The 23228-nt window shown below is 51.6% G+C and overlaps 1 protein-coding gene across 2 annotated transcripts in view; it reads left to right on the forward strand.

Moving 5' to 3' along the window:
* The window catches only part of GFOD1 (glucose-fructose oxidoreductase domain containing 1), a 112046-nt gene that overhangs the window by 81517 nt on the left and 7301 nt on the right, over positions 1-23228 (forward strand). The window lies entirely within an intron of this gene.

The following is a 23228-nucleotide window of genomic DNA, read 5'->3' on the forward strand; positions in this document are numbered from 1 at the left end:
CCCTGGGGTTACTGTCATTGCTTCCCAGGTCCGATATGCCTTTATCCCCCCTCTTAGTATTTGCCTCAGAAGGGGGAGAAGGTGGGGTGGGGGAAGGAATGGACGATTCCACCGTGGAGAGTTTGTATAACTCTTACGTCTCATTGGCCAGGCTTGGTCAGGTGGCCACACCTTACCGCAAGGGAGGCTGGGAAATGTTACCTTTGTTCTGGGCAACCATGGGTTAATATTCAAGTTCTCTTATTGGAGAAGAGAGCTGAGTAGAAGGACACTCAGCCAGGGGTCTCTGCTGTACCTGTGAGTTGTGTGTGTGTGGGGGGGGGTGGGGGGGGTGGGTGGGGGTGGGGGGTGAGCTCCCAGGTGATGCTCAGGAGGTCTGGGGGACCATCCTGGTGATTCTTGGCCAACTGGGTCAGTTTGAGGGCCTGCGATGAGCCCCGTGTTTATGGGAATTACATGGGCCACCTGGCAGGGGTCGTGCTCGGGGGATCAGGTGGTACCAGAGATCGAACTGCAAGACATGTGCCCCGACTCCCGTACTATCCCTCTGCCCCGCCGCCCCGCCCCCCCACCCCCCCCGCTTGTGATTTGCCAAGGCCATCTGGGCCAGAGAAATTGAGAGATATGTCAGATATGGTCCTGTCAAGAGCCGGCCGGGAGATGGGCCAGGCTGTCGCTTTCATACTCTAACTTAATCATGGGCAGCACGAGTAGGTTATTAGATTTGGGGCGATGGCTTCAGGCCACATCCGATGGTTCTCAGGGCTTACTACTGGCTCTGAGCTTCGGGATCACTCCTGGTGGCATTCTCTCCAGGGCATTCTCAGGGGTGCTGGGAAGTGAAACCCAGTCAGCCATGCACAGGGCAAGTGCCCTACCCGTGGGACAATCTCTTCAGTGTCCCCAGAGAGGGCCGTTAGAGCTGGCTCTGCAGGGAGGCGCCGTGATCCATTTCCAAGGATGAAATATCAAACCCAAGGTTGCTTAAGAGTTTATTTTAGCTGGAAATGAACTTGTTGGTGAATTGGAGTTCAGAAGTTGGGTCCAACACTAAGAGTCTTGGTGCTTAATGTCCATAGGACATCCAGAATATTTCTTGGATCTTTCTTCATTCATCCCCTCTCCCCCTTGCCCGGCCATGGATTAGTCTGAAATTAGGGTGCCTGGGGGACTCATGAGAGTGCAGACCCTCTTTCTGAGTTCTGGTTCCTTGCAGTCTTGTGCAAGGTATCCCATTGAAGGGTCCCAGAGCTGGGGCTCAGGCATGAGGGGTGGCGTGGGGGCGCTCTAATGTCACGGGGTACAGAAGCAGCAAACCCTCTCATTTCCATTAGCCAGGAGAGGTGTCTCATTCCATTAGCCACGGAGCAGATGTGAAAGCAATTAGTGTTAGTGGGTTTGCAGCGACATTTCTGTCCCCGGAGCCAGCAGAATCTGGGCCAGATGTCTTTGCTTTGACTGGTTCCTTGTTCAGAGAACATTTGGGAGTTGTTTCCACCCCTGCCCATCCCACGTCCTGCCAAAGAGACCCAAAATACCACAGTTGGGAGAACATGATATTCCTTAAACAGCAGAGGGGCAGACCTGTTCTTCAAAGACAGATGAAGAGCCTTAGAAATTGGACAGAAATGGTTGGGAGAGGAGGAAAAATCGTCACCCACGGGCCCTTCATGGCCCCGAGGAGTTGAGGGCTTGATCCAGAGATACACAGGCAAGAAAGAGATCTTTCTGCCCATCTTCTTCCCTTTTATGCTTTTCTTCAGCCCTGTCTTATCCTACCCCCATTTCACACAGGGGAAAGTAGAAACAGCAGGGGAAGGAGAAGCCCTGAATGCCGCCCCTCCCCCGTCGTGTCACCTGTATTTTACTCCATCTGAGCTCATTCATGGCCCTTGGCACCACCAAAACCAGCAGAGCCCCGGGACGGCCGCTTACCATGACCCCAGGAGATGGTCTTTTCCGGTATCATATCCTCCCTGTAAAATCTTTGCTGGGGGGGGCAGAGAGATAGGACAGCAGTAAGGCACTTACTGTAACTTATTTCAGGGACAGTCCCAGGACAACGAAAGAACGATGTCACAGTTCATGTTTCCAGTTTGCTGAAATTCCATCCCCAACCTGGGTCCTCCAAGCCCCACCAGGGGTGATCCCTATGTGCAGAGCACAGCAGGGGGGAGCTTCAGCAACCCAGCCTCAGTCTTGTGTTTGGGAGTGCTTGGGGAACCAAGCAAGGGCCAGGGATCAAACCCAGGGCTCCCACACACTCAGCAGATGTTCCGGTCTTCTGAGTCATCTCTCTGGATGCCCCCCCCCACCCATCCCCCTTTACAATCTGACATTGCCAACTTACACTGGGCGTTTCTCTCTGCACTGTCCAGTTTAGCAGCTTTTTGGTCTACGGTGATTTTGAGCCCTTGGCATGTGCCCACTCCAAATTGAGTTGTGTTATAAGTGACAACTCGTCTCCATTTCCAAAGACTTCACTCGAACGAAGGACCGAAAATATCTCAATGCTTTTGTACTGATTTCCTGTTATGTTGATAATATTTTATTTTATTTTATTTTGCTTTTTGGGTCACACCCAGCGATGCTCAGGGGTTACTCATGGCTCTGCACTCAGGAATTGCTCCTGGCAGTGCTTGGGGGACCATATGGGATGTTGATAATATTTTAGACAAATCGATTGGATGTAATATTTCAATTCATTTTACCTGCTGCTTTTTACTGTTTTCAAAAAGCTGTTAGAAAAAATTTAATTATCCACGTGAGAGTACGTTTAGAGTACGTGGCACATACTTCCACTGGGGCTAGCCTGTGTTTTCTTTTAAAATCTTTGAGAGTTTTATATTCAAAGTTAGCGAAATTAGTAAAAAGAACAAACCTTCCCACACTTGAAAAGTCTTTAGAAGAAGCTCTTCAAACCTTTGGAAGAAAGTTGGATGGCCGCAATGATGTTTTCTAGCATCCGAGGTAGCTTCTGGCAATGTCATCATCCACGGAACCAGGAATTAGGAAAACAGTGAGCTGGACCTGAGGTTCGAGGTGCCTTAGAGAGAGACATCCTCGCTTAATATTTGAAAACACGGGGTACTCTGTCTGCGGTGCCTTTGGACCTAGGGGACTCAAGCATCCTACTGTTGAGAATCTGAAAACTTTAAAGCAAAAACTGTTTTACTCTGACTGAGCCCATGAAAATTGTCCATTGCAGAAAATTTAAACTTTGTAACCTGGAATTAAAAAAAAGAAAAATGGCACCACGAAATGACATTTTTACATTGAGTCCACTGGCTCCTCCTTGTAACTCACTTGGTCTATGAGATTGAGACGAACCATCAGTTCATGTAGGCTGAGGTCATGTTCTATGGTGTGGTCTCCTTTGGTTTTCTAGCAGCCTTAGGAGGTTAAAAATGTACCAACATTTTCAGCGATGTACCATCATTTTCAGTGGGTGGGTACGGAGGGCTCCTGGTTGCTACGGAGACCATCAGCTATATCTCCGCAGTGAGACGTGACCTGCTGCAACGGAGCGTGTTGGGTGCCCTCGCCCTCCTGGTGTGACTGCCCCGGGTGCTGGCTGATGCGCCAGGCCTGGCCGTGGTTCCTTCCTTGCTCCTTTGCCCACCTCCCATCCGTCTTTGTGCCCACCCCAGCTATCAGAAAGCCCTGGTTTCTCCTCATGAAGACCAAACTGAGTGTTCTTGTGGTTCCATACATTCTGATTCCTTCCAGAGGGAACCCGCCGTCTTCCCAAGCGTGTGCGTAGCTGTGTGCAGGATTTTAGGAGAACGAGATGATGCATTGGCCTCCCCAGCAGGGAGCATCCCAGCAGAGACACCAGGTCTTGCCCCCCCTCTTTGCTGGTGGTCTGTACCCCTTACTTGATTGAGATTAGATTTACATATAATCATCCACAACCATTTTTGTGTATCGTTCATCGAATGAGTTTTACTAATTGTACCCCTAGCTATACCATACCATGCCAATCCTAAGATACAGAAGATTGCCATCATTCCAGAAAGTTTCCTGGGCAGCTTGGGGGTCTACACTCTGCTTTCCCAGCCCCGGTTCTAGCACGGGTCCCACAGATAGAGCTATGATAGCTCGCTTCTGCCTACTCTAGGAGTTTATAGCAACTTATCCCATACCCCCCTTAGCCTCTGACTGCTTTCACTCAGTATGGTCATTTTGAGAATTTCTGCCTCTCTGGTTCACTTATTAATTAATTTTAAATGTCTGGGCTGCATGTTAACTCCTTTATTCATCCAGCTGCTAATGGCCTTGGGATGTGCCTGCTTCGTGCCCACCATACATAAAACTTCTGCCAGCAGTCTCGTGTTCCGTCTTTTGTGTGGCTTTCTATTTTTATTTCGGTGCTTTGCTCAAAGTAGAATCTCCAGTAGGCTTTCGGGGAGCGAGATGCTGTACATTATTAAAAATCTGTTGTCATTTTCCAAAGTGCATGCGGCCCTTCTCTTCTGAACATCTGGTGTGGCTGTTCCCGAGCCTGTGTTTTGTGCTGGAGTGACATGGCATCAACTGGTGTCCACAGTCTCTGGGCTGATAGAGAGGCTTTCAGAGGTGACCCACGCCTGCGAGTGCCCTTCTCTGGTTCCTCCTGGTAGTGCCCAGCCTGGCTGCAGAGATGTCTCTAATCATGCTGGAGCTCTCGGGCTGAGCAGGGCTGCTGCTCATCTGGGTCACTGACTGCCTGCATCCCTGTCCCGAATGACTTTCCTCTAACTGCAGGGACCCCCTAATCAAACCAGAACCCCCCTTCGCCTCCATAAAAGCCCTTAGTCTCTGCCTTTAGGCACTGGAGGGACTTTCTGGGGCAAATAGGCACAAAAGGGTGTTTGGGGTCAAAGGAACAACTCTTGAGAAGCCTGTGCTGAGGTATAAGCTCATACTGTGCAATGCTGAGGAAGTATCCAGTTGAATGCATTTGGCTGAGTAGCTGCATCCAACCAGCCCACAGGAACTTCAGAGGTGAGCACAGAAAAAGGAGCACGCACTAGGGCTAGTGGATAACCCAGTGTTTCGCTGCTCTCCGCCCAGTCCAGGCTTCATTTTGGAAGTGGACCTTGACCCATGCGCTAAGGGGACGTCTAGCCATCCCTCTCACACAGGCTGGTCACTGTGCTGGGTTTATCCATACCATGGCCCACTTGGGTCCCGGGACAGCTGTCTGAAGGATGAGCTGGCGTGTTCATTGTTCAACTGGGGACCAGGGGAGTTGTGTTGTGTGTGCACGTGCATGTCCATGCATGTCCTGTATAGCATGCATGTCTTGTGTAGTATGCCACATCTTGTTGGGTGTGGTATGCACACCGCCTGGATGAGATCTCTTGTGCCTGCCACATGGTGACACAGATGACACGATACGGGAATTCCATGCTGGCAGTCCTGCAGCTGAGCAGGTCCCAGCACTGGCCCCTAGCACAGGCTGCACGGCCTCTACTGAAATAGAGAAGGAAGTTAATATATGGGGGAGATAGAAGGAGCCCTGGAGACATCACCTAGAGTCCAGAATTTCTTCTTCTCAGAGTCAGGGCAAAATGTCTATTAGGCTCCGGATATGCCTGCGTTGATTTTTAAAATCAACTAGACTTTAATATAAAACCATTTGCTTCCCCCCCCCCCCCAACCCAATCATCAAGTTCAAGGGCCCTGGGCGGGGAGCCATGTTTTGTTCACACACACACACACACACACACACACACACACACACACACACACACACACACACACACACGGCTTTCTCCTCCCTCTCCTGAGAGGAGATGGAGTTAGGTTTGGCCAAATCTATTTCCGGTTCCCACCAGCTCTTCTGTGTTGCGTTGACTCCCCGTGTGGAAGCAGATGGAGCAAATGTTCGCTCTGGCAGGGAGGCAGGAAGGGGCTTCTGGTCTCCCCTCAGCTGCCTCCATGATTCAGCTCGGGGGAGGCCCCCCGTCCTCGCGGGATCCGGGAGAGGCACGCCCAGATGGTCCCACCCAGGGAGTGGGAGCGGAAGCGAAGGTGCAGGGAAACGTCTTGCAGCCGCTGGCTGGTCTCGGGTGCAGAGGCAGGGCCCGCACCCCTGTTCTCGTCAGTGGGGAAAGTAGGTTTCTGGGGGCACCTTCTTTCCCCTCGGAAGCTAAATGTCCCTGTGCTGTGTGAGTTCCTCCCTCGGTTGGAATGTATCACCACAGTTGTGGCGGCCTAAAGTCCCAGTGATTCTCTGAGGAGGCAGCCTCTGTGGCGGGTACTGCAAGGGTCGTGCTGCTTCCAGAAGCTTCTGGGAGAATCCACTTCCTTACCCTCTCCAGCTGCTGGAAGCTGCCTTAATTGTTTTCCATGGTAACCACTTACATCTTTAGCTTCCATGAAACTTCTCTCCTCTTTTGCCCCCACATTTGGATCTCCTCACTTTTTTTTTTGAAACGGCCACCAGGGTAATCCAGAATGATCTCATGATTCAAATCTGTACAGTTCCTTTGGGCTGGAGCGATAGCACAGCGGGTAGGGCATTTGCCTTGCATGTAGCCAACCTGGGTTTGATTCCTCTGCCCCTCTCGGAGAGCCCAGCAAGCTACTGAGAGTCTCTCGCCCCCACGGCAGAGCCTGGCAAGCTACCCGTGGCGTATTCATATGCCAAAAACAGTAACGACAAGTCTCACAATGGAGACGTTACTGGTGCCTGCTCGAGCAAATCGATGAGAAACGGGACGACAGTGATAGTGACAGTGACAGTCCCTTTGCCAAGTCCCTTTAGCCAGCTTTACCAAGGACCATTCATGGGTTCTGGGGTTGGCATGTTGCCATAGTCCAACAGACCTCACTCAGGACACAGAACCTTTGACAATTAACTTCTGAAAAAAGGTCACCTGTCCGGTGACCCACTGTGACAGGGAATCTGCTCTCAGACCCCCCATGAGGCACTCATGTTTTTTTTTTTTTTTTTTTTTTTTGCTTTTTGGGTCACACCCAGCGATGCTCAGGGGTTACTCCTGGCTCTGCACTCAGGAATTACTCCTGGCAGTGCTCGGGAGACCATATGGGATGCCGGGGATCGAACCCGGGTCGGCCGCGTGCAAGGCAAACGCCCTACCCGCTGTGCTATCGCTCCGGCCCCGAGGCACTCATGTTGAGAGCCTCATTTGAAAGCTCTTGGGCAGTTAGACCCAAGTTCAAATCCTGATTCATGAGCTCTATGACTTTTCACAGGTTCAATGTACTCTCTGATCCTGAGTTTCCTTATTGATAAAATAGAGGCAGCGATCTTAATTGTTTGTTTGTTTGTTTGTTTGGCGACTACACACCGCAGTGCTCAGGGCTTCTGGCTCTTGGCTCAGAGATCACTCCTGGAGGGGCTCAGGGGACCATTTATGGTGCTGAGATCAAACCTAGGTCCGCCGTGTGAAAGCCAAACAGCCTACCTGCTGTACTATAGCTCCAGCCCAGCAATTCATTTTGTAAGAGAGACTGAAGAGAAATTTCCCAGTTCTGTGGCCAGCACACAGTAGGTGCTTGAAAAACAATGCTTAGAGGGTTGTGTAGAAGTGGAACTGAGACTTAGTTTGCACGTTGGCTGGCTCATGGCTACTGATATGGTTAGGAGAACTAAACTAAGCTGTCATAAATATTATGCTCTGGGCTTCTGGATGCTCCAGTTTGCAAAGGGCTTATGGTCCTTGGAGCACCCATCCGCTCAGGCAGCCCTTTCCCTACCCCAGCTCTGTGACTGCCGTATTTAACCAGGGGGTCAGACTCCCCGTCCCTGGCATGAGTGAACCCCAAACTGGTCTTATCATTGCTTTTCCTCCCCCAGACCAAGATAACCCAACCCCGAGCAGGCCCCCTCCAGGGAAGGACCCCAGCCTTTCTTGCTCACCAAGAGAGCTAGCTGGTGTGAGGCTGGGGGAGGAAGCAGGGATTTATATCCAGAAGTTTCTGTGGGAGGGAAACAATGAACAGTGAGATCACAAATCTTCCCCCCTTAGTGGTAGCATCCTCAGAGAGCCCGGCAAGCTACCGAGAGTATCCCACCCACACGGCAGAGCCTGGCAAGCTACCCGTGGCATATTCGATATGCAAAAAAAAAGTAACAAGTCTCACAATGGAAACGTTATTGGTGCCCACTCAAGCAAATCGATAAACAGTGGAACGACAGTGCTACAGTGCTTTATAAAGTAGTTTGCAATAATTGATTACATTTAATATTTGAACACCAGTCACCTTCCCACCACCATATTTCGGATGTTTTCATCCCAAACCCCAACCCCCGCCCCAAAGCAGAACCGAAATAATTTATTTTGTATTGTGTGTTATGAATAAACCGCTGAAAAGGATCCACAGAAGTTTCCTTAGAGGAGAGCGTGTGAAGCTTGTTGTATTTCACCCAGGGGCCGTTAAGTCCTTCTGTAAGAGATTACGAGCATGTTGTTAAAGGTTGAGCCTGGTACATGAGTGTCCAGATTCTTCTTTCCAAGCAAACAGCTGACATCCGTGAGTGGGCGTGTGCGGGCACATTATATAAACGGTCTTGTTTGTTCCTTTGATGTTGCTGTCCATTCTCTCCTGAGAGCTAAACGCTGAGGTCTCCCGGGTGCCCACCTGCGGCCCTGGCCTCTCGCTTTGTGCTTCTGTGTCCACTGTGAGTCTGTTGTGCCACAGGAAAGAAGCTGCGACCCCTCATAGAGGGTGGGTGGGGAGGTGTGGTTTTTTTTTTTTTTTTTTTTTTTTTTTTTTGCTTTTTGGGTCACACCCAGCAATGCTCAGGGTTTACTCCTGGCTTTTCACTCAGGAATTACTCCTGCCAGTGCTTGGGGGACCATGTGGGATGCCGGGATCGAACCCGGGTCGGCCGCATGCAAGGCAAACGCCCTACCTGCTGTGCTATCGCTCCGGCCCCGGAGGCGTGGTTTTATCCGGGGACCCAGGCAGGCTCTTTAGCACAAAGCTCAGCCCCTAGGGGTCATGCCGGTCAACTTGCTCTTCCTTGTCTCACCTGCCTTGGGCCCCCCTCCTCAAATGAAGGCCCATTGCTCCAACCGCAACCCAGACTCGAGATGATACTTTCTTTTTGAATATGACCTACCAGGTTTTGAAATGGGCATGGAGCCATGAGGAGCCAAAATTCAAAGTGCAAAAGCAGAGACTGAAAAGGTCTCATTGGCTCCCAGGCCCACGCCATCCCCCATTCCCAGTGCCTCACCGCAGGGCCACTTGCCGGCGACCCAGGCAGGCTGACCTTGGCCTGCGTCTCTGCACGGTGGCCTGACGGGCTGCCCATTCACTCACTTTCCGCCTCGCCCAAGAAGAGCTTTCACGATTTTTATGTGAAATACAAAAAATATATGTAAGATCATGAAAGTGGCTTGTTTCAGGAAAGGCAACTCATTAGTGAAATACAGTAACAGGCTCTGTGTTTTATTTATTAGTGAGCTAGAGCGCTATAGACTTGCACATATTTGTTTGCAAAGTTGGCCAAGAGGAGTGAAGCTAGCCAAGAAAAATAATGTACTCTTTGTTTTGGGGGTCACATCTGGCAGTGCTCAGGGCTTATTCCTGGCTCTGTGATCAGGGATCATTCTTGGCAGGGCTCGGGGGACCGTATGGGGTGCCAAGCCTTGAACCCAGGGTGGCTACGTGCAAGGCAAGCACCCTACTTGCTACTCTGTCTTGCCTCCCGGTACTTTTTTTTCCTGGAGTCTAAATGAACTAAATAAACAATATAGCCCTTTTAAAATTGTTTTCAATTTTTTTTAAATCAAATACCGATCAGAATCATTACAAAGCAATATTTCAGGCACCAAGGAAACAACTCAGCAGGCTGAGCACATGGGTTTGATCCTTGATATCGTATAGTTCCCCTGGGAGCACTGAGCTGGGAGTGGCATCACCCAGCCCACACTACTACAAAGAACCAACTAAAAGAAATACTGTGGGACTGGAGCAATAGCACAGCGGGGAGGGCATTTGCCTTGCACGCAGCTGACCTTGGTTCAATCCCCAGCATCCCATATGCTCCTCCAAGCACTACCAGGAGTAATTCCTGAGTGCAGAGCCAGGAGTAACCCCTGAGCATCATTGAGTGTGACCCAAATAGAGAAGGAATCACTAAGAAAATGATGGCTGGAGGAATCAGTTGGGATGGGAGATGCATGCCGAAAGTAGATAAGGGATCAAACATGATAACCTCTCAGTGTCTGTGTTGCAAGCTATAATGCCCAAGAGTCGAAAGAGAGTATGGGGAACATTGTCTGCCATGGAGGCAGCGAGAGGGCGGGAAAGAGGGGTTATACCAAGGATATTGGTGGTGGGGAATGTGCACTGGTGGAGGGATGGGTGCTTGATCATTGTGTGATTGTAACTCAAACATGAAAGCTTGTAACTATCTCACGGTGATTCAATAAAATTTTTAAAAATACTGAAATAGTTCAGGGGTCTGGGAGACAGCAAGGGAGCAGGGATAGATGTCCTGCTTTGATTCCTGACACCACACAGCTCTTCAACCATGGCTACAAGGGTGCTGGTACACCTTAGCACCTCTGGGTCTGGGGAGCACCTCTGGGTCTGGGGAGCACCTCTGGGTCTGGGAGCACCCCTTACTCTAACCCTTAAATGGGGTAGGGGTGAGTAGGGGGAGTGTCCCTCTTGGAAGGGAAGCTCTCAGCTGCTGCCCGTGGTGACCATTGCATAGAGCAGCTAGCCCGCCGCTGGCCACAGGTGGTTAGTCCCACCCCTGGGCTTCACTTCCCTGGCTCTCTCCTGACTGCTCCTGCCCTCTCAGCTCGTCTCCTCACTCCTGCCTCCACGGGGAAGCCTCGGGCCAGTGTGGCAGGATCTGGGGTTCCGGTGGAAGAAGCCATGCAGGAGAAGTGAGGAAGGAGCTGGCCGAGTGACTTGCCCCCCAGCCTGTCTGTCGAATGAATCTCAGAACCTCCATTAGTTCCCCACCCAGGAGATGCGTGAGCCTGTCTACCAGCTCCCTATAGAAAGCAACACTTTATCAGCCATTTGAAAGAAGTAAGTGCTTCACATCCAAGAGCAAAGTCATGTGTCTGTCACTGGTATTTATTGAGCACTTGCTATGTTCTAGACTCTGCTCTGAAATGACTCTCTCAAGTCTTCAGTGTAGTCAGTGCTCCCGGGAGTTGGGGGTTGGAACAGGTCTCCTCATACGACTGGTAATAGAGCCTGGGGAGGTTATTCCCAGCAACACGTGGCCCCACAGGGCTAGGACTCTGGTATGTTGGAGACCATCAGGAATAGCCCCGTGGTGGTTGGGTGAGCAGATGGTGCTAAGGGCCGAACCCAGGACCTTGAACAAGCAAGGCATGCACTCCAGCCCTTTGAGCTATTTCCCTGGCCCCTGGAGTTGATACTCCTATTATCTCCCTTTCACATGTATCGACAGGTAAGATTACCTGTTTCAATCAATGGTGGAGCTTGGCAGTCATTTGGTCCTTGGTTGGCCTCTGGCATCATGAAGAAGAGACAGTCCAAACTGAAGTCCTTTTCTCATTGTCTGCTTTCAGGGAAACAAAAACTTAATGTTCATGGTAAAATAACTTTGTATCTTTGTAGACTAATGAAGGGTCCTCCCAGCTTCTCTCTTCTGCTTCTCTTCCCTCCTTCTCCTGTTGGGTTCATTGCAAGCAGCATCCTATTGAAGATGGTCATTTTGTGGGCCTTTTGGGGACACCAAGAAGTGGATATTATTTCTAATCCTTCTAAAGACTCTCACCATCTGGCTTCTTCCTAAGCAGTTAGGTACTAAGTAATTTACCTTCATTACCTCATTGAACCCCCATGGCAAGCTTCCGAGATGATGCTGTGATTAGCCCCATTTGGCATCAAGCAAAACCAAATAAAAGGGCAGAAGGGTTGGGGACACACACTCCGAATTACAGGCGCATAGACAGTCATTTCATGGGAAAGTGAGGCTGAGTTCAGTGTCCTATACGTTATAACTGACTCAGGCTACGGGTATTAGTGTTAGCGGATGTGAAATTAGGGCTCCAGTGTTTTTTATTTTCTTTTTGTTTTAGTATGTGTCTAACCAGTTTTCCCAGCACCATTTGACTGTCCCTCCTTCACTTAATGCACCTTGATCCTTTATCACTGACTAACTGCCCATAAATGTGATGGTTTGATTCTGGGCTCTCAATTCTTTTGAAGTCATCTGAGAGTCTTCTTTTATTCCAGCACTATATTGTTTTGATGGTATCACTTTGGAGTTTAGTTTAAGGTCAGGGAATTTAATGCCTCCCAATTAGTTTTTTTTCCCCCAGAATTATGTTAGCTATTTGAAGAATTTGTATAGTTTCATACAAAGTCATTTAGTCATTTTTGTACTATATCTTTGAGGAATGTCATTGGGATTTTGAAACTCATTGAATTCGTGTAATGCCTTCAGTGGGATTGCCATTCTAACAATGGTAGTTCTTCCTATTCGTGGAAATGGAATACTTTTCCATTTCCTTGTGTGTTTCACATTGATTCCTAGATATTTGATGTCTTTGAACAAATTGTACATTTTTTAAAATCTCTTTCTCTTCGAGTTAATTGTATGTAGAATTATAGCCGAGTTTTGCTTTGATTTTATAATCTACTACTTTACTGTATTGGTTTCTATTTGTCATTAGAAACCAACACAGTTAAACTTTGGGTTTTCTATATATGTTACATGTCATCTGCAAACAGTGATAGTTGAACATTTTTTCCTACTTAAAAGGGGAAATTCTTTTCTTTCTCATTTCTTTTTCTTACCTAATTGCAGTGTCTTAGACTTTCAAAAGTATGCCTGACGATTATGGTGAAAATTAAAGCCTTGCCTTGTTCCCGACCTGAGAGGGAAAGATTTCTGTTTCTCATCAGTAACTGTGGTGTTATCTGTGGTTTGTAGAACAGGCCTTTATTATGTTGAGGTAAATCCCTTCTATTTTGATTTTTCTGAGAGTTTTATTTTTATCATTATGAATAGATTTTCATACTTATCAAAGGCTTCCTCTAAAGCACATAAACTTGTAGTGACAATATAATAGGAGGTGGGGGTGGCCACCCCCTTCTTCCCCGGGAGACTTTTAATGAGTATTATGGATTGAGCGAATGGGTACATAAAAATCTATAATTATAGTCTGATTTCCTTCACTTTTTTGTTTTGTTTTGTTTTGCTGACTTTCAAATGGCATTTAAGAATGACAGCACAGTGCTCGAGATGAGCCCTTGGTATCAGAGTGTCCTATGGGCCTGAATCTGGCTCTGCCACTGACCATGAGGGTGTGAATTTGGCAAGGATTCTCCGGGGTTTGTGAAAAGTGTTTGTGACCGTGACCTCCAGGGCCCTGAGGTGCTTGGCATGACTGCTCTTTGCCAGATGTGTGGTGCTGAGTCTTGGGGGCGGGGGGGGGGGGGGGCTCAGCTTTCTGAGGATCGGGGAGAGGATTGAGATGGAGCACTTGGAGAAGAGTCCAGAGCACCTGTGGCAGGGTGAACTGAGTCCAGGAACCCCATACCAGACTTGTCTCCAGGCTGTGCCACAGAGAACCTGGTCCTGGGCATCAAGCTGGACCGTCCCGGCCCTGCTGAGACTCATTTCTCTGGTGACCCTTTTAACCCTTGCAAACCTGCATCCTTGCCTCCCTTGGGCCCTCCCAGTGGGGTGATGTGGAAGGAGAGAAAAGGGCAGGACTCCTCCCCCATGTCCTCCCGCCTGCTGGAGCCTGGGCAGCTGCAGAGCAGACAGGTCATTTCAGGGACTTCCTGCCCATGTGGCCTTTGATGACCACTCATGTCAGCTCTGAGTGACAAGAACTCAAACCCAGCAAGGAGGCAAAGAGGGAAGTGCAGGGGACTCACACTGCCCCTGACCTGCCCCTGACCCGAACTGACCCTGACCCTGAATGAGCCTGATCCTGACCCAGCCCTGAACCTCACCTGACCCAAACTGGCCTTGACCCTAATTGAACCCCCACTCTACCTGGCCCTGACCTTAAATGACCTTGACCCTAACTCACTTGACCTAACCTAATTGTGACATGACCCTGACCCTGACCCTAACCTTATCCTGAGCCTTACTTAACCCCCGGATCTCTAGGCCTGGTCCTAAACATTACCTACCCCTGATCTTGACTTAACCGTAACCTCATGTCCGCACTCTCAAAACTGCATCATCATTTGCAAATAGCTGCAGTGAGGACCCCAGAGGCCTCAGACATGCCCTGGCCGGTGCAGGGGGTGGTAGGACAGGAACCACCCCTAGGAACCTTTCTCTTAGAGGCCAGTGCCATCGGGACCTGACATGCAAGGTAGGCACTGTCCCTTGGAGAGAAAAGGCTGGAGGAAGGGTCACCCACATGACACCCCAGGGCTGGCCAGCTGGTGGGCTTCAGAGAGTCGTAACCAGGCCTTCCCCACTCTCGCCCTGCACCCACACTCTCTCTGTCTGAGGTTCTGGACTCTGTTGGTAAGAGATGGCCTCTCCCCGGAGAAGGCCACAGCACAGACCTGCCAGAACATCAGCCGCAGCCCCGGCAGACTTGGTTCTCCGGAGGGTGGGGTCAGCGGCAGCGGCCGGTCCCGAGCTGAACTTGGCAGACCTCCCCGAGCGGTGCCCAGCTCGATGTATGGCACGCGCCGCCCTGGCCTCGCACCTGCCCTGTCTTGTCTCTGTCTTGTCCCTGTCACTGCTCCATGCACCCAATAATGCCCCTCAGAAGGCCCAGCAGGAGGTGTGGGGACTCAGTGAGCAGCACCCTAGCTGGTGCCATTTGCATGCAGAGCCACCGGTGTCCGGCCCTGGGGCTCCCGGCAGAGCGTGGCACGGGGCCCCTCGGCGAGCGGGTTTTCCTGCTGTCCCTGATGGCGCCGGGCTCTCTCTCTGCTCACTCGGAGCTCAGCAGTGCTCGGAGCAGCAGCAGCGGCAAAGCAGGCCGAGGGCCCATTGGGGTCCCAGAGCCTGGTGGCTCCCCTTCCCGCCCTCCCTGGGCAGGGTCAGGATTCAAGGGTCAGGGGTCAGTTTGGGGTCAGACTAAGACTAAGGTGAGGGTAAGAGTTAGGCTTAGGGTATGGGTAAGAGTTAGGGTCAGGGTGAGGTTCTGGGGTAGGTAATGTTAGGGTCAGGCCTAGAGATTGGAGTCAAGTTAGGCTCAGGATAAGGTTAGGGTCAGGGTCAGGGTCATGCCAGGATTAGGTTAGGTCAGGCTGAGTTAGGGTCAAGGTCATTTAAGGTCAGGGCCTTTTAGGGTGAGGGTTCAGTTAGGTTCAAGGCCAGTTTGGGTCAGGGTCAGGTGAGGTTCGGGGTAGGTCAGGATTAGGCTCATTCAGGGTCAGGATCAGTTCCGGTCAGGGTCAGTTGGGGTCAAGGTCAGGTCAGGGGCAATGTGAGTCCCCTGCACTTCCCTCTTTGCCCCCCCTGCTGGGTTTGTGTTCTTGTCACTCAGAGCTGACATGACTGTTATTGTTTGGATTCTTCACTGATTTCACACATCCGGGAGCGTTTTTCATTCACAAATTCAGTGCCTGTATCTCATTGGCTTTACAAGTCAGCTTTATTTTTGTTTGTTTGTTTGCTTTTGAGCCATAACAGGTGATGCTCATGGGTTACTCCTAGCAGTGCTCAGGGGACCATATGGGATGCTGGGTCAGCTGCATGCAAGGCAAGCCCCCTGCCCACTGTACTATCGCTCTAGCCCCCTAACCAGTAGTATAGTGGGTCGGCAGCAGATAGGACCAGAACAGTTTTACAGCAGGAAGGGCATTTGCCCTGCAAGCTGCTGGCCTGGATTTGACCCTCCGCATGCTATATTGTTCCCAGAGCCTGCCAGGAGTGATCCTTGAGCACAGAGCCAGGAGTAAACCCTGAGTACTCCAAAACAAAAGAAATCAAACCCGAAAAATCCAAAGCCCAACTAATTCATCCTTTTAAAGAAGGAGTTATTACCCCAGCTTTTATTTAATCTTGGCTTTTGTCAGTGCAGCTTCCCACAAACAGGCCAAGTGTGCAACCCCTGAGCCACCTCCCCTCCCCCTCTCCCCATGCCTCCCTCTGTTCCCGTCCCCAGTCACAGGAAGGTGGCACCAACCCTGGCTGTTGATAGCACAGCAAGCACGTGGCCTAGCTGCCCGAGGTGTCCCTGTGTGGGCTCCAGCACTGGGGGACGGTGACAAGGGGAAGGATGTGCCCTGATGTGCTCACCTCACGACAGTGCTGGCCACCCCTCATCCTCCAGTGCAGAGCATGGGGGTACCTGAGCCTCTTCCCGAATCTCAGGGCATCGTCCTTTTTTTTTTTTTTTTTTTTGCTGTTTGGATCACACCTGGTGATGCACATGCTCAGGGGTTATTCCTGGCTCTGCACTCGGGAAGTACTCCTGGTGGTGCTCGGGGGACCATATGGGATGCTGGTGATCGAACTCTGGGTCGGCCGTGTGCAAGGCAAATGCCCTACCCGCTATGCTATTGCTCCAGCCCCCATCTTCTTCATTCTTGTAAGTTCGGGAAGTCTGTCTTTGGGGTCCACAAGACTGTTTGGAGAGGGAACTGCAGCTTCTCAGAGGTTGGGGGAATGATTAGTTGCCCCAGTTCCGTACTCCGGATGAAGGAGTAAGTGTGTCTGTGGAGATGCTCCCCTGGGCCTGAGGGCAGTCCCCTACCAGCACGGCATACCCTCCCCCGACTCCCTTCCTTGTGCTCATTTCAGCCCCCAGGGGGCCCTGAATTGAGGACGCAGTCTCAGCCCCGCCTGCAGCTCCTCGCTGGGTTTTCTCTTTGATGGCGTGAGAGCTGCTCATGGCACCGAGAAACAGGCCAGTTGAGAGAAATGTCAACCTCCGCCTTCTCGGGGAACAACGGCGGCGAATGTTTCCCGAGCAAGCAGGGCTTTCTCGAACCCATCCCATGGACAGGGCGGTGATTCTTGATGACCCTCTCCTCCCGCCGTCCCACCTGGGGTTGGGCCACAGGGGAAGGAGAGGGGGTGTCAGCTCAAATCTGGGGCCGGCTTTCAAGGCCGGCTTCTCTCACTTGGGACAGAGGGGGAAGCCGGAGATTCCCAGTGAGAAGGGGCCACAATCTCAGACCGTTGCTGGCCTGCAGGTGGCCTGGCACCCAGGAATGCAGGCGCTGGACACCCCTGCCAGGAAACCAGCCCCCCACCTCTGTTCCAGCACCTTCTCTCTCTCTGCCAACAGGTCTGGCCTTCTGAGAACGGGAGCTTCTCCCTGGAGTGGCTTTGGGAACCCCGAGCAGGGACCCCACGGAGCCCCCCTGGATTCCTGATGTAGAAAAGTGAACCTGGGATGTGATGTGAAATGGCTCTGCCTTCGGGGGCTTTGCTCCAGCAGCGTTTGCGCATGAGCACAGGCGGGCTGTAGGGCCTGGCGGGGACTGTGGCGTGCCGCAGATGCGTGCCGCCAAACTCGGGCCGCCCCACGCTTCAGCTCAGCTCACGCTTGTCGCACAGGAGGCCCTGGGGAAGGAGCCCGAGTGTCTGAGAGGCTCCCGGCTGCTCCTCCCTCTGTTGGTGCCTCTGGGATACACCTCAGGGTGTTTCGTCCATCCAGCTCCCGGTCTCTAGCCAAATCAGCCAGTGGCTCTGGTCTTTGTCCCCTCCACGCTGAACCCCAGCCCCCTGGTCCCCACATGCCTCCCCCAGAAAATGGCCCATCAGAATACAGACACGCCAGTCTTTGCTAATGGACCCCCTCCTTTAAAAAAATTATTTTAGGGGGCTGGATCGATAGCACAGCCGGTAGGGCGTTTGCCTTGCAAGCGGCCGACTCAGGTTCGATTCCCAGCATCCCATAGGGTCCCCCAGCACCGCCAGGGGGTGTAATTCCTGAGTGTAGAGCCAGGAGTAAGCCCTGTGCATCGCTGGGTGTGACCCGAAAAGAAAAAAAATTATTTTATTGAATCACCATGAGATACACGTACAAAGCTTCCACGTTTGAGTTACAGTCACACAATGATCCAACACCCATCCCTCCACCAGTGCACGTTCTCCACCACTAGTGTCCCCAGTATACGCCCCCCTTCCACCCCTCCCCCTGCCTCCATGGCAGACAATTTCCCCCAGACTCTCTCTCTGCTTTGGGGCATTATGGTTTGCAATACAGGTACTGAGAGGCCATCATGTCTGGTCCATTCTCTATTTTCAGCACGCGTCTCCCATCCCGAACGATTCCTCCAGCCATCATTGTCTTAGTGGTTGGACTTGGGCTGGCAAGCCAGGTGCATTGTTGGGGTTTTTTGTCTGTTTGTTTTTGGGTTTTGGTTTTTATTTTTACTTTTTTTAAAATGGATTCACTGTGAGATAGCCCCTTACAAAGCTGTCCATGATTAGGTTTCAGTCGTACAGTGTTCCAACACCCATCTCTCCAACCAGGGTAACATTTCCCAGCACCAGTGTCCCCAGTGTCCCCAGTTTCCCTCCCATCACCCCCTGCCCCCCACCCCCCAGCTTGCTTCTGTGGCAGGCACTTTTCTTCTCTCTCTCTCTTTCTCTCTCTCTCCCTCTCTCCCTCCTTCTCTTTCTCTCTCTCAGACTCTCTCTCTCTCTCTCCCCCCCTTTTGGGCCTTGTGGCTTGCAATATATATACTGAAAGATTATCAATAATATCCCTTTACCTATTTTTAACACTCCGTTTTTGTCCAGTGTGATCATTCCCAGCTCCTGTTGTCATACTGATCTCTTCTCCACCTCTTCTCTATCTTACCTACCCTCAGCCCCCCACACACTTGTGGTTGATTCCAACCACTGACAAGTCCTCCTAGCCCCCGTTTCCCCTGGGCTTGGATATTAGCCTTCTACTATATGGTTTTTTTTTTCTGTATTCCACAAACGAGTGCAAAATCTGAGGAGATAAATAATAAAAATCCTGGGGACCTAGAATGGGTTTTGCAGATGCTTCCCCCAAATATGAAGATGCTCAAATGATAGAAAACAGAGGTGGCTTTAAAATCTGCCAGCTCTGGAAGTTGTTGTCTTTTTTATTTCATTTACTGTTTTTGGATATTTGAGGTGGAACTGATGGGTGGAACTGATTCTGTGCTCCGGATTACTCCAGGCTGGGCTCTGGCGCCATATAGAGTGACAGGGATCAAACTGGTGCAAAGCAAGCACCCTACCTGCTGTACTATCGATCCACCCTTAATGTTGGTTTGTTTTTTTTTTTTAAAAAAAAAAACTGGAAGCATTATCATGTTGCTTTGCTATTGTTTTTAAGGGGGAGATGCCTTTATTCCATCCCTTTCGCCTTGTTGTTGCAGTATCCATGACCAGGATTGCACGTCAGGGATCTCTGTGTACCAGGACTGGGTCCCTCTTGGCCTGCCATGTGTGGAACGGAAAGAGCAGCCTCAGCCTAGGAGACTCCCCTGAGCTGCACCCCAGTTCCTCAGCCCTGTGCGGAAAAGGGTGTCACAGGGCCGTGAAGGGTTATCCCATCCCTGAGGGTGGCGATGCCTGCTCCCCAGAACCTGGCACCCCGTGATGGGCCTGGGATGTAGGGGGAGGGTCACGGGGAGGGGCGAATCGCGTCTTCTGAGTCAAATGTGTAGTTGCTGAGGATTGGGACCAGGACGGCCTGGCCTGGACCCCAGACTCCAAGGTTTTCCCAATTCTGGGTGAGCTGCGCCATCCCCGAGTGCTCTTGGCAGAGGCGCCTCATCTCTGGAAGCCGCCTGCACCCCCAGACTTCTGAGGAACCTTCAGCCACCATTCACACACTTACTTTCAAAGGGCCTCGTTGCTCCTTTGGGCTGAAAAAGGGAAAAAACAAGTAGGGGGTTTTCCCCCAGTTTTAAGAGCATACACAGAAAATATGGCAAATGTGGTGAAAAAAAAATTGGTGTCAATTTAATCAGTTAACTACGGTAAACATCCCATGATTTTCCGTTCCGTCCTCTCCTCTCTCTCTGTCTGTTCTCTCTGAAGAGTTGAGATCCTAGTGTGTGCGTGAATAGACCGGTGCATGCTGAGCGACCGCCTGGTGGTGATAAGCCTCATTTTCAGTGATAAGCCTCATCTTCAACCAAGTGGCATCCCCTGGCTCCCTTACCCCGCTGAGCTCAGCTCCACACCCATGGCCGCCCTCAGCTCCCTGCCACATGACTCCCAGCTGTAGCCTGCATAAATAATGCAGCGAGAAGCGTCTTCAGGCAAGAGGCTTGCTCACATGGTGGCGGATGTCTCGATGAGAGATTCCTAGAAGTCGCTTCTGACTTGGGAAATACAGTGTAGAAAGAGGCTGTCGACACCTCTCTGTGCAGTGTGGACATGGTGAAAGGCGGCTGGGTGGCAGTGGTCGGCCACAGGGTCTGTGGTGTTCCTGCTGCATACCCACCCCCATGCCCGTCGTGCTGTGGGTGGGGTGGAGGCCTCAGTCAGGGGGGACGCGCATGTGGCGTGCAACCACAACTAGCAAATTCAGCGTCAAGGAGGCGATCCCGTCATCCCAGCCTCAGCGGCCAAGCCTGAATCTAGGGTGGGGAGAGCTTTTGTGTGTTCACGCTGCATTTACGGGAGCAGTGGGCACTAGCTCTCATCAGCACCTGCTCCGGTAGAGCAAGGAGCCAAGGAGAAGCCGCTCGCGGGGGTAAGGGGCAGGGAGTATATTCTTGATTTCTATTTTTCCCCCCCATGTACAGTTTGAAGATGGTTATTTAATCATGGGGGGGAGTAAGATAGACTATATCTTGTGACATTCATATGACGAAGGGTATGTGCTAAGAAGTTAGGGGTTTGGGCTGGAGCGATAGCACAGCGGGTAGGGCGTTTGCTTTGCAGTGGCCAACTCAGGTTTGATTCCCAGCATCTCATATGGTCCCCCAAGCACTGCTAGGAGTCATTCCTGAGTGCGGAGCCAGGAGTAGCCCCTGAGCATTGCTGGGTGTGACCCAAAAAGAAAAAAGAAAAAAGAAAAGAAGGAAGGAAGGAAGGAAGGAAGGAAGGAAGGAAGGAAGGAAGGAAGGAAGGAAGGAAGGGAGGGAGGGAGGAAGGAAGAGGAAGGGAGGAAGGGAGGGAGGAAGTGAGGGAGGAAGGAAGGAAGGAAGGAAGGAAGGAAGGAAGGAAGGAAGGAAGGAAGGAAGAGGAAGGAAGGGAGGGAGGGAGGGAGGGAGGGAGGGAGGGAGGGAGGGAGGGAGGAAAGGGTTCTGTTTTGGGGGACCTGGGGTAAGGCATGGGAAAGGCCAAGAGGTGCAGACACACGGGGGCAGCATTGTCGCCTGTCCCTGCAGCGACGTGCCTGTCTGTTTGCCGACAGACCTGCCCCTGCGGCGTGAGTGAGCAGGGCCCAGGCCCCGGGCCCTCCGGACGGGCACGTCAGAACATGGTCAGAACATGGCATCACACAGGAGCGCGGGGCCTTGGTAACTCGAGCCAGAGCCAGCAGCCATCGGGCTGCCGGGGTTAAGGGGGCCCCCGACAGCTCTGCAGAGCCAGACCAGCTCCGCCAGTGGGAAGAGGCCAGGGGGACGCTCACTGCCTGGACTCCGGGCTGCCCCCTCGGGGCCAGGGTTAGACACAGTGAAGCAGGTGGCCCCTGCTTTAGTTTCGTGTTGTTGGTGCTGCTCCAATTTGTGCAGGCCAGATCTGCTGTTTGTCTCGCAGGCCCCGTCAGGGAGCCCCCGGTCCCCACTGGACAGACACCTCCCACGTCTGAATTTCCACCAACTCTGCTGTGAGTTGGTTCTCGAGCTTCGTCGGGCTGAGTGCCCACAGCCGGCACCACAGGGCGGGGGTGTGCGAGTCCTCTCCCTGTTTCCCCGTGGCATGGGCCAGGTCCGAGCCAGGAACAACCAGGTGTCACAGAGGGGGTGGCAGAGAGAGCAGCCCCAGCGGGTAGCACCTGGGCTGAGACATGCCCAGAGCCTTCCATCTGGCCTGCTAGCAAGTAGCAAATCCCTGCCTTTCTTCACTTTTTTTTTCTTTTTGGGTCACCCGGCGATGCTCAGGGGTTACTCCTGGCTCTGCACTCAGGAATTAACCCTGGTGGTGCTCAGGGGACCATATGGGATGCTGGGAATTGAACCTGGATCGGCCTCGTGCAAGGCAAACGCCCTCCCCGCTGTGCTATCGCTCCAGCCCCTCTTCACTTTTTTTAAAAATATATATTTTAAATTCTATTTAATTAAAAAAAAAGAAAATACAGCTGTTGATGGGCAAGACCTCATCCTCTGAAATCAGATAAGCATAAGTCAAAGCTTTTCAATGTGTTCACAGCAGGAAAGTCTCTCTTTCTCCCCCTTTATTTGTTCACATTCACTTGGCTGTTTCTCCGCATCCATCCAAGGGGCTTTTCTGTGCAGGCGCTTGGCTTCTATAGAAGAAACCCCTCTCACCTCCCCATCTCTCCTTTCCTCTGAGCTTTGTTTCCTCCAGACCCAGCACTTTGTAGACTCCTAGAGGGCTTGTGTCTCCTGGAATTGATGCGCCTGTTACAGTCATCAAATAAGCCTGATTCTTATTTGGCCTCGCTCCATTGGCCAAAGGCACCAACCTCACCGGGAGACAGAGGCGGGGCTGGAAGGGGGGGGGTGGGCAGGATGAGGGAACTGGCCCTCCGTACCCCTTCAGATTCAGGGAATTATCTCCTCTCCCTGGTCTCTGCCCACTGCCAGCTCCAATCCACAAAGCAAAAATAAACATGCGAGATCACATGAAAAATGTCTTTGACCTGGTTGGAGGGCAGATGGCTAAAAGCTTAAGCTTTCGATGAAGAAATTCTTCCTCACTCTTTTGTTTGTTTATGTATTTATTTTTGCGCCACTCCCAGAGGTGCTCAGGGCTTCTTCCTGGCTCTGTGCTCAGGGATATTTCTGGTGGGATTCAGGGACCATATGTGGTGCTGGGATCGAACCCAGGTCAGCTGTGTGCAAGGCAAGAGCCGTATCCCCCATGCTGTCTCTCCAGCCCCTCTTCCTCATTTTAAATCCTACTCCCCACATCTGTGATTGAAGTGCATGCGATTAGGTTCTGTTCGGATGGAGATACTGTTCTCTTCTCCAATATTTTGAATAGTGGACTGGAGCCATAGCACAGCGGGTAGGGCGTTTGCCTTACACGCGGCCGGCCCAGGTTCGATTCCTCCGTCCCTCTTGGAGAGCCCAGCAAGCTACCGAGAGTATCCCGCCCACACAGCAGAGCCTGGCAAGCCACCCGTGGCATATTCGATATGCCAAAAACAGTAACAAGTCTCACAATGGAGACGTTACTGGTGCCCGCTCGAGCAAATCAATGAGCA

Source organism: Sorex araneus, chromosome 2 (assembly GCF_027595985.1).
Source record: "Sorex araneus isolate mSorAra2 chromosome 2, mSorAra2.pri, whole genome shotgun sequence".
Classification (NCBI taxonomy): domain Eukaryota; kingdom Metazoa; phylum Chordata; class Mammalia; order Eulipotyphla; family Soricidae; genus Sorex; species Sorex araneus.